Source organism: Sphaeramia orbicularis, chromosome 10, assembly GCF_902148855.1.
Source record: "Sphaeramia orbicularis chromosome 10, fSphaOr1.1, whole genome shotgun sequence".
In the NCBI taxonomy this organism is placed as follows: domain Eukaryota; kingdom Metazoa; phylum Chordata; class Actinopteri; order Kurtiformes; family Apogonidae; genus Sphaeramia; species Sphaeramia orbicularis.
Window position 1 is genome coordinate 24,671,519 of NC_043966.1, and position 15,161 is coordinate 24,686,679.

General features: G+C 38.8%; 2 protein-coding genes across 7 annotated transcripts in view; one reads left to right on the forward strand and one right to left on the reverse strand.

Moving 5' to 3' along the window:
• macrod1 (mono-ADP ribosylhydrolase 1) overlaps nt 1–15,161 on the forward strand; it is a 128,485-nt gene that overhangs the window by 29,955 nt on the left and 83,369 nt on the right. The gene's annotated exons all lie outside the window — the stretch shown is intronic.
• The window catches only part of flrt1b (fibronectin leucine rich transmembrane protein 1b), a 34,581-nt gene that overhangs the window by 5,678 nt on the left and 13,742 nt on the right, over nt 1–15,161 (reverse strand). For all 4 annotated transcript variants that reach the window (XM_030144819.1, XM_030144818.1, XM_030144817.1 and 1 more), the window contains exon 2: nt 3,616–4,614. The gene's annotated coding sequence lies outside the window, so the exon portion shown is untranslated. The remainder of the gene's footprint in view (nt 1–3,615; nt 4,615–15,161) is intronic.

The following is a 15,161-nucleotide window of genomic DNA, read 5'->3' on the forward strand; positions in this document are numbered from 1 at the left end:
AGAGCGATGAAGGATGAGTGAGTGGAGAAGAGGATTACTGGAATCAGAGAAACTAAAGAAACGACAGAAATTGAGAAAATTGGCCAGTGACAGTTATGGGAAAAATAAAGCGGAAGATTTTATTCTGAGGAGATTATCTGAAATGGAGTGAGTGACATGAAGGAGCGATCTAGGGGAAAAATCACATTAATTGCCCACGGTGCTGTTGATAACTTTGAGAACAAAACGAGTTGCAAACTTGTGACCTAAATTTATGTAACCCTCAATTAAAGTAAAAGTAAATGCAAATAAAATATGTGAGGAATGGAGTTAACATTTATGTAAAAAAAAAAACAGAGGAAGTCTATTCAACTACAAGAAATGCAATGAAATGAAAACACAACTAAACAAACATAATTGAACACAAGGCTTTCACATATAGAACAGAGTCTTAGAACAAGATGACATGTATAATGTATGTTTCCTCTTGGTTGTTATTGTTTGTGAAATTTCTGTTAATTATTCAGAAAACCAGTCCAGAAATCCCCAGAAATGTTTTAGCAAGATGTTTTACAGAGAAGCATTTTTCTGCAACATTAATATGTTCCTCCTCAATGCTTTATAACTTGTCTCCTAGCAAATCCCTGACACCAACATCAATAACAGAAATTTACAATTCAGATAAAATGATCTTGGTGCACTCACATTCACCATGCACTATTTATAGTATATGAATAACATACAGTGATGAAAGTTATACAGATTACATTGTGGCATACTTTTGTTTGAATCCTTTCTTTTTTGTAGCCCAGGGCTGGAAAATGTGCCCTGATGTGAAATGCCTGACATGATTTGACAGCACATTTGATAAACAAATCCTCTAAAGGCAAGTTTTTTTTTCTCCACTTCTGTGCACACATCGATGTATATTTGTGTGTGTGCTGTATGTGAAGTTAGTGCTAGATGCAAAATTGTCCCTTGGCTGCAGTCAAAATCCATGCAAAGCAAACAAGAGATGGCAACAATAGAAGAGATGGAGGGAAGGGGGGAGGGGTAGAGATGGAGGCGAGAAGACAGATGGAGACTTGGACAGTCACTCAGAGCTACAGAGGAGAAATGAGTTCCTGGCAGTGAAGACTTAAGTCAGTATCAGCGGAGTTTTCAGAGAAAATACGAATGGTTACAAAGATTGGTTGCCTGTTGTTTCTTGTGTAAGATAGGTGTAAAAATAGCTACAGTACATTTGTGTACCTGTGGATGCTTGTGCATATGTGAAACAGATCTGTATCAACACTAGGCAGGTCCTGTCTAAACTTGACACAGGCAATATTTGATGGATACAAGCAGGGCCAGTGCCAAACTTGGATAGTGACAGAATTGCTTAGACACTTTGTTGTACTGAAAAATGAGGTCTCTTATGGGACTAAGGTGTGATACTTACTTTAAATATATATATATATATATATATACACACACACACACACACACACACACACACACACACACACACACATAGGTGTGTGTGTGTGTGTGTGTATATATATATATATATATATATATTTGCTGTTTTTATTCTGGTTTAACATGCTGCTCATTTTTAATCCTGCACTGTAGTATTTATGCATATTTATTCATTACTTATTTTTAGGTTTTATTGTTATTATCTTTTATATAGGATTCATTTTATAGGTTTTTTACCATGTACATTGCTGGACCTGAGTACTGATTTCGTTTCATGTATACGCTACATGTAATGACAATAAAGTGAACCTTGAACCTTGATATATATATATATATATATATATATATATATATATATATATATATATATGTATATATGTATATATATATGTGTATGTATATATATATATATATATATATATATATATATATATGTACACACACACACACACACATATTTGAAATTGATCATGTATTGATCATGTTAACACCTTGAGTAATAATACCCAAGTTTATCTTTTTTGTAAAACTGATTTGAATGCTAAAATGCCTCAATACATAAACATAAATCCAAAGCACTGAAACAAAATGTCAGATTTATATTTTTATGTTACTAAACAACTTTAAATGTAAAAACAAACAAACAAAAAAACCTTCAGATGCTTGGTGCAATTTTCGTTTTTGTTAAAATGTTAAATAGCTTTAGAAAAAATTATTGTTCAGGAACCTCTATTGAAATAAGTGTGATTTAATTTGTATAATTTGGCATAGCCCTGGACATTATTTCTTTATTCTTTCTTGGTTATTTTTTTATTTAGAACCACAGAGTTTGCATAGCACTAATAGTTTGCATCATTAAATATACTCTATGATATTTAGTGTAGTTAATCTGAGCATTTTACAGGGAGGTTTGCATCACTGAGTCCTGTTTATATTAACAATGTTAGCCTAGCAACTGCATGTAGCGCCATTTAAATTTTTAGTGATTCTTTATAATGTATCAGCACTCAAAGTGTTCAACTGGCCAATGTAATCTACAGAGTTAAGTGTCATTCAGTTCACCGTGTTATTTGGTATTTGCCTGTGAATAATGTGATGCTGTACTCAATGTTCAAAACAAAACCTCTGTGTAAAAGATCCAAATTGTTTCACTTTCATCTTCAGACAATATTTTAATTTAGTTAATGCCACAGTATATAATTAATAGAAAACACTGCTATTTTTTGCCATCGCCAGTAGCTGACACACAAAAAAGGGAGAGAGACACAGTGAGAGAGAGAGAGAGAGAGAGAGAGAGAGAGAGAGAGAGAGAGAGAGAGGCAGGAATACAAGAGGGAGTGTCAAGGTAGAAGTTGACAATCTTAGGATTATTACGAATGTTCTATGAATATCAACTCGACTTGGTGCCACACTATCCCTGCTTCCCTTTCATGAATATCCTCCTGGCACAAACCTCCATGTGTGTTTTTGCTACATGCCAAGGCTTCCTATCGACATGTCCTCATAATGATCTGTAGATTTTGGCTTTCTCCCCTCCCAATCTCTCTCTCTCTCTCCAACTTTCACTGCCTCCATCCTTTGCATCTTTACTTTTCATGTTGTCTACAGTACCTTTCCATCTGGCTACCACCTTCTCCTGTTTATAATCTTTCATTATATCCACTCTCAGGTTTGTTTACAGAGGTGTCCATGCATTCTTCTATCTCAATTTCTTTCTAATCCTCTTTTATTGTCTCCTCTCTGGCTGTCCGTTGTATCCTACACACGGAGATTGGATCAATCATCTCTGGTTCAGCCCAGACCTCCTCTCTCCTTACCTGCATGGCAACTTAGTTTCCCTTTTTCATTTAGATACAGACCCCCTATGTTGTTTTTTTTCCCCCGTCTTTCTTTCACTCCTTCTCAGTCTGAGCTTTCTCGCCTCTGCATCTGCCTTCTTCTCCCTTTGTGGTATTTTTCTTTTTTTTTTTACATTTCAATCATGTCCTGAAATAAAAGCCTTTGCTAGAGTACAGAGCCAGTATGTGTTTGTGTGCTTTTTTTTTTTTTACAATCATGAAGCTGAAAGCAAGATGTTCTTTGCAGACAGAAAGTGTGTGTACTGTGTGCTTTTGCATGTTTCAGTGTGTGAAAGGCTTGATCGACCCAAGCTGTGATTGCTGTGGGCTTGCTAACCTGCTCAGACTCTGTGCCTTTCACGTCCGCCGCGGCTTTGTTTTTCTTGTATCAAGGATTTGTTGAGAGGAGTATTAGTTTGTCTGTATGTGTGAATGAGGATGTCGCAGTGGATCTCTGTGTGTTAACGCAGTCTCTCGGTCGTCTTTGAATCGTTCAGAAGTGTAGCCTCGTTCCTTGGGGCTGTTGAATCCTCCTCAGCTTGGGTGAATGATGATAGGGGTGATGATAGCCTGTACTCCAGGGCTCCACAAACTGCAACACCAGCATGGCTCAAAGCCGCCTCGGCACCCACATTTGTGTGTTGTGTGTGCACCCTATTGCCAAGCTCTCGTTTTTTCTCTCTCTGGGTAGGGGGCTTTTAGGCCTGCCAACTCAAGTCATCTTCAACAAGCTTCCAGAGGCCTAATTTTGAAACCAACCCTCTACACCCAGATGTTACAGTTGGGCAGACAGTCAGGAAATGGTTGAGGGCTCAAGGGTCCTTCTTCGAAGTCAAAAGCAATCCTGGATACTCATGCAAGTAGTGGGTCATGCAAAAATAGTACTGTACCATGCAACACTTTGCTTTTAATAGCCAGGTTGTAGGTTTAATTAATGAGCCACCACAAGGTTTCCACAGCTCAGAAAAATGCAGTTCTTTCGGAAAGTTGATCTGTAATAGTAGGTTCTCTTTGACCACACAGTTTAGTGGTGGTGATGTACAGGCTGCAGGAGCAGGATTCGAGCTCTGCAAAACGTTCCCTCTCAGTTTCTGCCTCAATAACTGCTGTTAAATGTTTTATATCTTCCCTTTTAGTTCACACGGGTCCTCTTTACAGTCATATGACAGTGTGCAGTATAAGCAGTTTGCTCTAAGCAGCACTGTGGAGGTCAGTCACGTTGGGAAAGGTTCTCCAGAAGGTTGGTGGAAATGGACCACTGTCAGATATCCTAAAGTTGCATTTCACCAGTGTTTACATCAGCAGGATAGATGGTGGAGTGTTGGTGAGCACCATCCTGAAAAACAAACAAAGAATACAGACAAGAAGAGTATTAGCCTTCCGATTTTGAAATGCAATAAATCGGGATGACGGGTTAAAATGAATTATATGTGAATTTTAGAAAATAGTAGTAGTAGTTAAATTCAGACTAATAAGGTGTTTAATGCATAAGTAAATATAACAAAATGCATGAATTAACATTGATGTGATGAATGTTTTCCAGTAAAGAGAAATTGATTGGTTATTTGAATCAGTAAGTTCGTGTATATACTGAACTGAAGGTCTGATTATTTTAGTTGATGATTACAGTTTTATAACTTCACATAATGTGAACTTCTGTTTTGAATTTCTGTTTTGCTTTTATTATTTTATTCAAGTGTAAAAACTACACAAAATAATAAACCAATTTATCTTATAATTACTTGATGATTTCATGGGTCAGTCTTAGTTCAGACTTTTGAAGTAAAACTGACACTGTGTTGACTCTTCATTTTTCTAAGGGTCAGAGTGTTCAGAATTCATTTGATGTTTGTCGTAAATGTATTATTTTGTAATATGGTTTTCATTCAGCCATAGACATTGGGGTCACGGAACTCTGTCTGAAAAACTGTCAAAGTCTGGCTTTGTGCTGAACTTTTCAAGATTAAGATTTTATTCATATAAAAACAAAATGTAAGGCCTACTAAAGCATTTCAGTTTGGATCCATTTACTTGGCATTTATTATTAAGTTAACCTTATGTAAGCCTTTGTTTCAAGCTGTTTCACTGTCTCCTCTCATTTTAATCACTTCTCCCATGTCTCTTTCCTGTAAAGCGTTAAAATGGCCTCAATAAGTATTAATAAATAGTCAATTTTAAGCCTTTTGGTAACAGAAAACATCACTGACTAAATAGTTCACTAATCCCATGAATCCATCATTACGATCACTGACTTCAGTTTCTATTTAAATGCACAACACATTGAAATCTTGGCACAACAGCTTACATCTATATGTGGGCTGCTGTGAAAACAAAATAAATGCATATTAAAGAAACTGCCTAAATATATAATTCTTATGCCAACTTTCTTGAAACAGTAAGATGTAATGTAGGTTTTTAGTGTTGGCACAATATGGCATACTAAAAGGCACAGGCTAAATAATTATCCCCATCAGAACGGTTATACCTTTTAAAATTAAGTACCTCATGAAAATACTTCCTGAAGGTCAACGCTGCATATGCACAAGACTAAGCTCCCAGCGGATACAAACCTGCCATTAAGCTAACTCCATGTTTTATATATCTGTTGTTTTTTTTTCCACACAAAGCTTTCATTAACCACCGCACTAAGTGCCTGTATCTTGTGTGCAGACTCGAACCCCCAAGTGAACACTGGCTTTAGAAATATAAGGTTTTCATCAAGCATACTGAGTGTACAGAGACAGATTCATCAAGGCCATTAACTGCTCTGCTGCTCACATTCGCCTGTTCACTTCATCCCAGAGTAAGTAGACTACATAGCCAACTGGGAAATTATCATGCAGTTTGCTTAAACACAAATAGAGACAAATAAAGCCGTCCTCATTTTCATTTTCAAAGGACATATGCAGCAGCTGAAAAACCTTGGTCAACAGACTTTTGTCTGTGCGGGTACGTATTCTTGACGAGTTTCAGATGAACACCTAAGCACCGTACATCCTGCACTTTACTTTTGTGCCTTTTAGCGGGTTCCACAAATAGAAAGGAATGTGGTAAACTGGGTGTGCATTTTATGGGGCTAGTTAGGTGGCTGGTGTGAGATGATGTTGGGCAGTTTGTGGTGAGATAAATTGCCCTTTTTATAAAACAGCTCCAGACTGATATGCAGTTTGTGGCATAATAAATGGATTTATGTGTGGAGACTGCAGGTAACATGCATAATGAAAAACAGCCAGACATGCTACAGAAAGCTAAAAAGATATTGTTTGCAAAAACTGTCAGCTACGCATCATCTTTGGTAAAGTGAGAAAATGGTTTATTCAGGGACAGTGTAGATGTGTCGAAGGCTTTTTGTTTTTTGCTTAATAAACATTACAGAATACTGTGCACATTATTCTTCCATTTATTTGCAATTCAGAGATTAATGCCTTCTACTTTGTCATGATCAGTGTTCTCATGTGTTACTGTTTGGAGGCCAAGGCTTTTAAGTGTGTTTGAAGCCAAATCATAAGTCAAATGAAGACTTTTAATAGGGTGTCATCAGTCATTTATTAACAGCAGATGTCAACTTTAATAACAGTAAATGTCATTTTAAAACAGGTCCTCTTAATTGGTTGCAATGTCTGATCCAAAACCACCCTTAGACTGTGCACTAATCTTTACCTACTGCAGGCAAAATGTCTGGCTGCTTTGGACAAGATGTGAATATTGAACATCAGCAGCATTTCCACAGCTCGCTGCCATTGCCCATTAGACATCAATATGTGAAACTCTATCTGTATAATGTCGAGGCTGTCCTTAAAACTTTTTGTGATGGATTTTCAGAGGCAATCCTACCTAACGGGTAGTGTGGTGGGAAAGGAGAAGTGATGGAGGAAATAAGGAGCATTATAGAGCACGTAAGCTAGACGCTCTGATTTAAGAGAGGGGAGTGGGTAAAATAAGGATTGTCAGAGATTGCAAAAGGGCTAATGACTATAATTATTGATACTTCTTTTCAAAGGAAATATCTTGCTTAATGCCTTTTTGGATATAGAATGTTCATCTAAACCCTGAATGCACCAAACCGTCATTGCTACACATTGACATGGAGTCATTTGACTGTCACTGAATCACTGAATTCATCGAACTTTTTTTTTTTTTTTTTTTTTGCATTTTTTGATATATTTTTCATGCTTTTATGTGAAAAAGTTTTTTTTTTTTTTTTTAAGGTGTGCTATTTAGACGTCTTTCAAAAAACCTTAGACCTTTATTCACCAAGTATTCATGCAACATAAAAACTGAAGACTTCAATGTCAGGCAGTAAGCTATGGCAAAGTATAAGGTCAAAGGGTATAAAGCTTAGTTAAATTATGAAATGATTTAATGTGTAAATGTGTTTCTCATGGTAGCCATGTATTTAGTTAGGAAAATATACTGTAGAATGTATTTTCTTGCCAAAATAACAAACAAGATGTGCCATTGTACTGAGTCAGTGGTAAATTCTCATGTGTAAGCCAACAGGTGCTCTGGTTGCAGCCCATTTACTTTTTAATGCAATCTATCTTCATACTGCATGGACAGGTCATTTGAATAAAAGCGTTGTCAAAGGACTAACTGTGCCCTAGTGACATTAGGAAAAACTCTAATTTACAAACACAATTAAATTACCCACAATTACATGTAACAGGAACAACGCAGGAAAGGAGAAAACCCTCACTGTGCTGTTTTCAGATGCAGGCTGAAATATCTGAGGTTTTCTCCGCTTTAAGTAAGATATTCTTTTCCCTTTAAAACAATTCCAGTGCAGTTTTTTGTCCAATTTTTTTCCTTTTAATTTTTTTTTACACTACCGCTGAGGAGTAGAAGTGATAAAGAGAGCAGTTGTTGCACTTGAGGCAGGTGACCTTTAGGATATTAATGTCAAAAATGTTTCTAAATGACCCATCACTGTGAATCTTTTTTGTATTGTGCTTGTTTTTTTCTGCATAACAGCGAGCACACAGAACGTCTTGCTCCTCAGGGGGACAGAAATCACTCTGCTCTTGTGAGCCAGTCAATGACAACTGTGTAGCCCAAAGGCACACTGCATTATATGACTTTTACTGTGGCTTCTGTGTGCTCCAAATGCACTCCTTGCTTTGTTTTCCTCTTTTCTTTGTACAGAAATGCTTGTACATTAGCATTTTTTTTTCCTTGCCTGATGGGGGAGACCAAATGAGCTGATAATCCAACAGAACAGACCAAGAAAATTAGAACAAATATAATGAAATAGACAAATCTAAGCATCAAGATAATGCAGCTTAGTTTAGCTTAGCTTAGGGCAACTAATCAGGACAAGATATTACCAGCTGTGTTGGACACTTTTATGCAACGCATCTGTTGTGGAAAATTATGCAGATGTGTAAGTACTGTATGTGCTGTAAGCGATTCATGTTATTAGATCTACAGATGGTGGTAGCATATGCACACAAATATGGCCAGAGCATTTATTAGCGGTCACCTTGTGCAGTTTCCAGAGAAATGTGGGATGTACAGGTGTATTTGGATTTTAGGTGCTTGCTTATTTACTCACAAACAAAACAAAAGATGGAATAAGTCTAAGTAGGACAAGGAAGCATGTAGATTCAAAACAAAAAAAAAAAAACATAAGAGTGACTGAAGGAGTGTTTGTACCATTTTCATCAAAACCTAGGAGGTAAATTGCGATCCATTTTTTTTTTCCAATTTTCCTCTGAATGACCTCCTAGCTGCATTACCACAAATTTGAAACACAGAAATGGGTGGCAGTGGGAAACTGACAATATCAAATCTACATTCCTATCCAACCACTGCTCCATCAGAATTCAGAAAATGGAAAAGAAAGAAAGTGACAGCTGTGATACTTGGCAGCTTGCTGTAGGGAGCAAGGAAATAGGCAGTGAGGGAGTAGGAGCCAAGGATTAATAGTTGCGGAGCTGGGGACCAAAGTCTGAGTACTTTGTAATCATGTGGCTGTCTAACCCCAGTGTTAGCGAGGTTGATGAGCATGCGTCCCTGCTGACACACACTCTCCCTACATCCACTCTGCTGAATATTAATATGGAGAAGAGAATTCCTCAGAGCCCCATTGTCAGCCGGCCCTATTGTTCTCCACTGGCCTCTGCCTCGGAGTGTATGCATGTGTGTGTTTAGTATTAATGCGTAAGTTGGTGTCTACATTGTGTGCTTATGCATATTACGCCCATGTCTTCATCGCGCGTGTGTGTTGACTGCAGCAGAGCGGCAGTTAAACTGGCGGTGAGGGAGATGCGGGGTGTGTTCGCAGCCCCACTGTGGCCCATACAGACAACTGGCCTGAGAACACTTGGATCAGACATCAGGGTCCAACATCGGCAGTTATTTCACCTGGAGGCACTATCTGTAAAATGAACACTCTCATTAAAATGGCCATGTGTGCACATGTGTATGCATGTGTGTGCACGTACGTAGTTTAGAAGCACTGCAAATATACGGCTGCACAACTTGCTTGACTTTCAATCGAAGTGTAATATGTTGCTTACGTCTGACTGTGCATGTCTGCTCATGTATGTGTGTATTTACACATCATTTAGTCTAAGAGCCTGTGTGTGTGCACATATGTGTCTGTATGGATTTATGTGTGAGTGTGACTGTTTAACTACCCCACACACGTAACCTCCCCATCTCTGCCTCCCTGTTTCTCATTTACTGAGCCAGCGCCAGAGAGGAGGAGTGTGGGGAAACGAGAAAACAAGTGATACAGGGGGTGGAGGAGGAGCGGGAGAAAGAGAGGAAGGGAGAAAGAAAGATGGTGAAATAGAGGCGGAGAGGGAGAAAGATGGAGGAGGGTAGAGGTTTATACAGGAAAAATGAAGTGAGGCTGGAGTAAAAGGGAGAGAGGAAGAGAGGAGGAATGACATAGAAGAGGGGAAGATAGAGAAGCAGAGGCAGGAAGATGGGGGAAAAGAAAAAGGGGTGGAGGAGGAGGAGGCAGCAGATTTATGAAGCCATTGGAATGTAATTTGGAGGCAGAAATTACTGTCAGCCTGAGCATGGTTTAAAGTCAGTGAAGCCTGAATCCAGGGCTTGTCTTTGTGTGTGTGTGTGTGTGTGTGTGTGTGTGTGTGTGCGTGTGTGTGTGTGTGTGTGTGCGTGTGTGTGCATGTGTGAGTGACTGTGTGTAGAAAGTATCACAGACAAATGGATAGCAAATTTGATGCAGAATAATACCACAAAAGCTGCAGCTACATGTCATACACACTAAATGCTCCATGGGCGCATGTGTCCATGCACACTTTTACCACTCCTCCATGCATGAGTGACGTGACTACACGGCATCGCAACATAACCCAGCGTATATTCTTGTCATATATTCTCATATTTAACAGCTCATATTTCATCTATGCTTGAAAACACAGACACAAGATGCAGGCAGTGAATTCTTGTCAGGCTCTGAAGGCCATGACTTCGGCAGATTCAGTCGAGGGTGTCGGCTTGGACAGAACGAAGGCTGGAGAGAGCAGAGTGGGGGGAGGGAGGGAAAAGACAGAGAGAGAGTGTCAAGGATGGACAGAGAAAGGTAGAGGTGGGAAATGGAAAAGAGAGAGGGAGAGACTGGCTAAAAAGAAGAGTGAGAGGGATGTGACTAGCTTTCTAACACAGCAACACACAGCTTCCATTTAGCATGAGAGGGAGGGGCAGACAGGGAGAGAGATGAGAGGAGCAACAGAGCAGGGATAATCAGCAAAGATCTGAAGGGAGGGAAAGGCTCAATACAGTGTTTTTTATCCATCTAGAATCACTTTGACACTTGGCTTTTACACACACACCAGGGGTTAGTTTTATTTAAGCCACTAATTTCTGCTCGCCTTCATTCAACTGCAGCAAGTAAACTTGAAATGGTAAAGCTGACATTAATTTCTTATTGTTAACAATGCCCATAAATGAAACAACCTAAGTTAAGTCCTTAATTTAGAATCACCTTATTGCGGTTATTTGAGCCACTCGCAGTTATTTTTGCCTAATTGTTATATATTAACCTGTGTAAGTAATAGAGACGTAGTTTTTCATCATTTCTCACCATTTCAGATCCGATAGAGACTCTTTTAATACATCATCTTGTTACATCTTTTTCATGGTCAGTAATCTCTTTGTATATTTAAGCCATTTTTGTTTAATCTGTTCTTTCCATCACCTAAAACATGAAGAGAAATGCATTTTATTTAAGTGATCTAGTGTTAAATGCCAGTCAATTACTTTTCCTCTTCATCAGGTGTATGGTACGTGCAAAAATAAACCCTTGTTATTGTATGAGTGGCATAAAAGGAACAAATAAATTATCGCAATTATTTGTGCAGCATTTCCTTGACAAGTAAAATTTCACTGTTGTGTCAACTCTGCTTCTCCTAATACTTGCTTTCCTTCCCTGACGTGCTCTCAGCAGCTGTTTAAAGTGCAGGTATCAAATGTTTTGCTTCATATTCTACACAGCTGAGGCAGGTGTTTTTCAGCATTACTTAAGTGTAGATCCACTGGATACTGTTTTCATCTGTGGATTAATGAGCATGCTGTGCCTTACTGGCAGACTGAAGGACTGACCCAGGCTAAACAATGACGAAGGAACATGTCAACTGTAATGAAAGAAAATGCCACCAAGGCTGGCACAAAGGTGCTGTGCATTGATTTGTGTCTGTAAAATAATAAAGGACTTTTGAGGCAGCATTATTTCCAGTATGCTCACTAATGGCTTTGCTTCTGTCAGTGGGATTTTAGTGACAAAATACATATTTGCCTGTATGTATATGAATATTGTTGTGATGATTACCATTACTATTGCAGTTATTTTTGCTGTTGCCCCTGAGATAAAAATGTAAAAAAAAACACCCCCCCAAAAAAAAAAAATAAAAATCTGTCAACAATCTAATTAAACAACCCAACACAAAGATACTCAGTTTACTATTAGATTTGTCAAACAATGCATTAAACCCTCACATTGAAGCAGCCACTCTAACAAAACAATATAACATTTGAGTCATTAATTCAACTGTTTTCTGATCATTCTTTTTAACTGACTAATCCATTACCAGACTGCCGTTCTTCAAGTCACTGCAAGCAGCTCAGCAAATGTCTTTGTGTCAAAAGACAAAATGCATGACCATAATTGGCTGCTCTAGACCATCTGACTGGATCAAACACTGGCACTCACTCCACAGCAAGTGGTGCTGTTCGTGATTTTGTGCCTGAACAAATGCATGAACAGAAATGTGCAGGGCTTTGGTTTATCTGTGCTGTAGCTTATAAGTCGGAATGATATTAACGCTGTCACTTTTATCCCACATTTAACCCATTTGATGCCACAAAACTGATTTTTGCGGTTTTATTATCATTTTATTTATAGTTTATTTAGTAGTGGCAGATACAGTACATTTATTTAAGTATCTGATACACCTATTATAATGTTAAATTACCCATCCCTAGAACTGCTTTAAGGGACTAAACCACTTAAAATGGGCTGCATCTAACACTTATTGTCATTGTTGATTAATCATTCAATTACTTTCTCCATTAACTGATTGTGATTAAGCCTGTAAAATGTCACAAAATGAAGACAAAACATCAGTCAACATCTCCCAAAGCTCATGTCCATAAATGTCTTGTAGTAGACTAGTCAAATCAAAATCAAATTTTAAGAAAAAAAACAAAACTGCTTTTTTTTCTCAGCCTGATGAATTGATTACTTATATCAACAACAACTCAATCAATCAGGCATTTGTTGTCTTAAGTACAACAAAATACAAAGTGCAACAAAACTGAATGCAGGAGGATGCAAAGGACACACATGACAGTCATTGCAGTCGCTGTGGTTGAATGTAATCCACAGTGAGATACTGATCCTTTCCCTTTTTTGACATTTTAAAACAGGCACTGAAAGGCCTTAAAGACAGACTTTAGGAAATTAATCCACTCCTGTAAAAACTATAAAGGTTTTGTTGTTGCACACATGGGAGAAAAACAAGTCAGAAGATGCTGGTAAATGTCAAGAGAAAAGTATTAAACAGTCAGTAACATTAAGATAATGCATTTGAGTTTCAACGGACATCTGGGGTTGTGTATTCACAACCTGTTTTCAAGATCCACAGTGTTTATTGAAATTGACGCTTTTGACACAGATAGGCAAAGTTTTCCAGATTTCCTGTACCCTTACAGAAATAAAGTTCCCCACAGTTGGTTTTACAAGCTCACAAACACACTTTTTCTCACTCTTTGACCTGTGAACTTGCAATGACTTTTTTGTTCCCTGTCTGCAGACAAACACACACATATACACCATCCGTCTTTTCTTTGTTCTTCTAGCCAGTTATAATGATGCCAACACCATTATACACTGTGACAACACTACCTCCCACTTACTCTCTACAGCAGTTCACACCATGCTACACTCTCTCTCTCTGCTTGTCTCTCCCTGCTCCCTCCTCTCACTCTGAATAGTGTTGAGGTCAATTATCTCTGAATTTGCTTATAGGCCGTCTATGTCGAGCTGCTGGAAGGTGTTAAGTAGCATCTGCCAGATTACTTAGAGGAGCTTACAGCATTTTTTTTTTCTGACATTCATTCTCCTTCAACACCTTTTTGTCATGTACGCCATTCTTATTCCCCATTTAGATTTCTGTACTTCTGCTGTATTTTTATGGCGCTAAATCTTTTCCTCTTTCCACAGTGTAAAGTGGGAGTGTTGCCTGCTCTGTATATTTCTTCCCCTTTCTTTCCCTCTCTCTTTTTCCCAAACAGTAAAATCAGGACAAAACTCTAGCGGTGATAAGATGAGAGTGAGCCACTGAAAGGCAAGCACCGCAAATGGGAATTTTCAAAAGATGGGTCCTGAAACCTATTGTCAGAGCGAGAGAGAAGATGAAAAAGGAGTGAAAGGGAGTGTAAGAGAGAGGGTAAAGAAGAAAGATGGAAGGAGGGGAGCATAGATGGAGGCGGACAGGGAGACAAAGTGAGCTGTAGAGTTTTTGCCCTGGAGGAAGCTGGTTTCCAAAGAGAGAATGAACAGCAGAGGAGGGAGTAAACGAGACTTTGAGAGAGAGCGCTGCTGGTGTGAGGGGAAACGAGAGCTGAAACAAGGAGTTGGCGGCGGTGGTGATGGAGAGCCTGAGTACATAGAGGAGGAGACGAGGTGAAAAGGGAGGACAGCAGAGGAGATGAGAGGAAAAACGGGGAGTTAGTCATGAGGAAATAGAATAGAAGAGGTAGAGACGGGCAGAGGTGCACATTCACGCGACACCCAGAGTGAAGGTGTTTTGCATAAATATGGTGGGAATAATGGAAATGCTGGCGGCATCATTTTAAACACAGCAGCTAATAATTAAAGCAGTCAGACCTCTCACTGTGGGCTACAGAAACAGTACAGAGAATTTAATGCATAAGCGGTAAATAAACTGTATTATCTCTCTGGGGGTTCTCCAATGACTGCAGCCTTGGGTGCTCACAATATATTCAAAACACTGTCCAGCCACTTCACCCACACGCCTCACCCCCAATTAAGGTCAGGTAAATATGCAGGTATAATGATGAGCCTTCATATTTTCTAACTGAAGTGGCTGCTGACCAGAATATTCTCTCCCTTTGAATTAAAACATGACATTTTTAATGGCAAACTGAAACACGGGTTCAAAACGATCCCCCCACCTGCGTGTTATTCTTGGCAGCCTTCTGCACCGGCAATTAGACCATGGGACACTGAAAATCCGGTGAAACTCACACATATGAAAGCTTTTAGGTGGGTTGGCAGCTCCTTAAGGCAGGGCGAGACAGGTTTCATTGCAGGTTTTACAGACTGACACCCAAGAAGCTGTGAGTAAAATCCTCCCACACCATGTTGGAATGGTTTCTCTGCTCAACCAT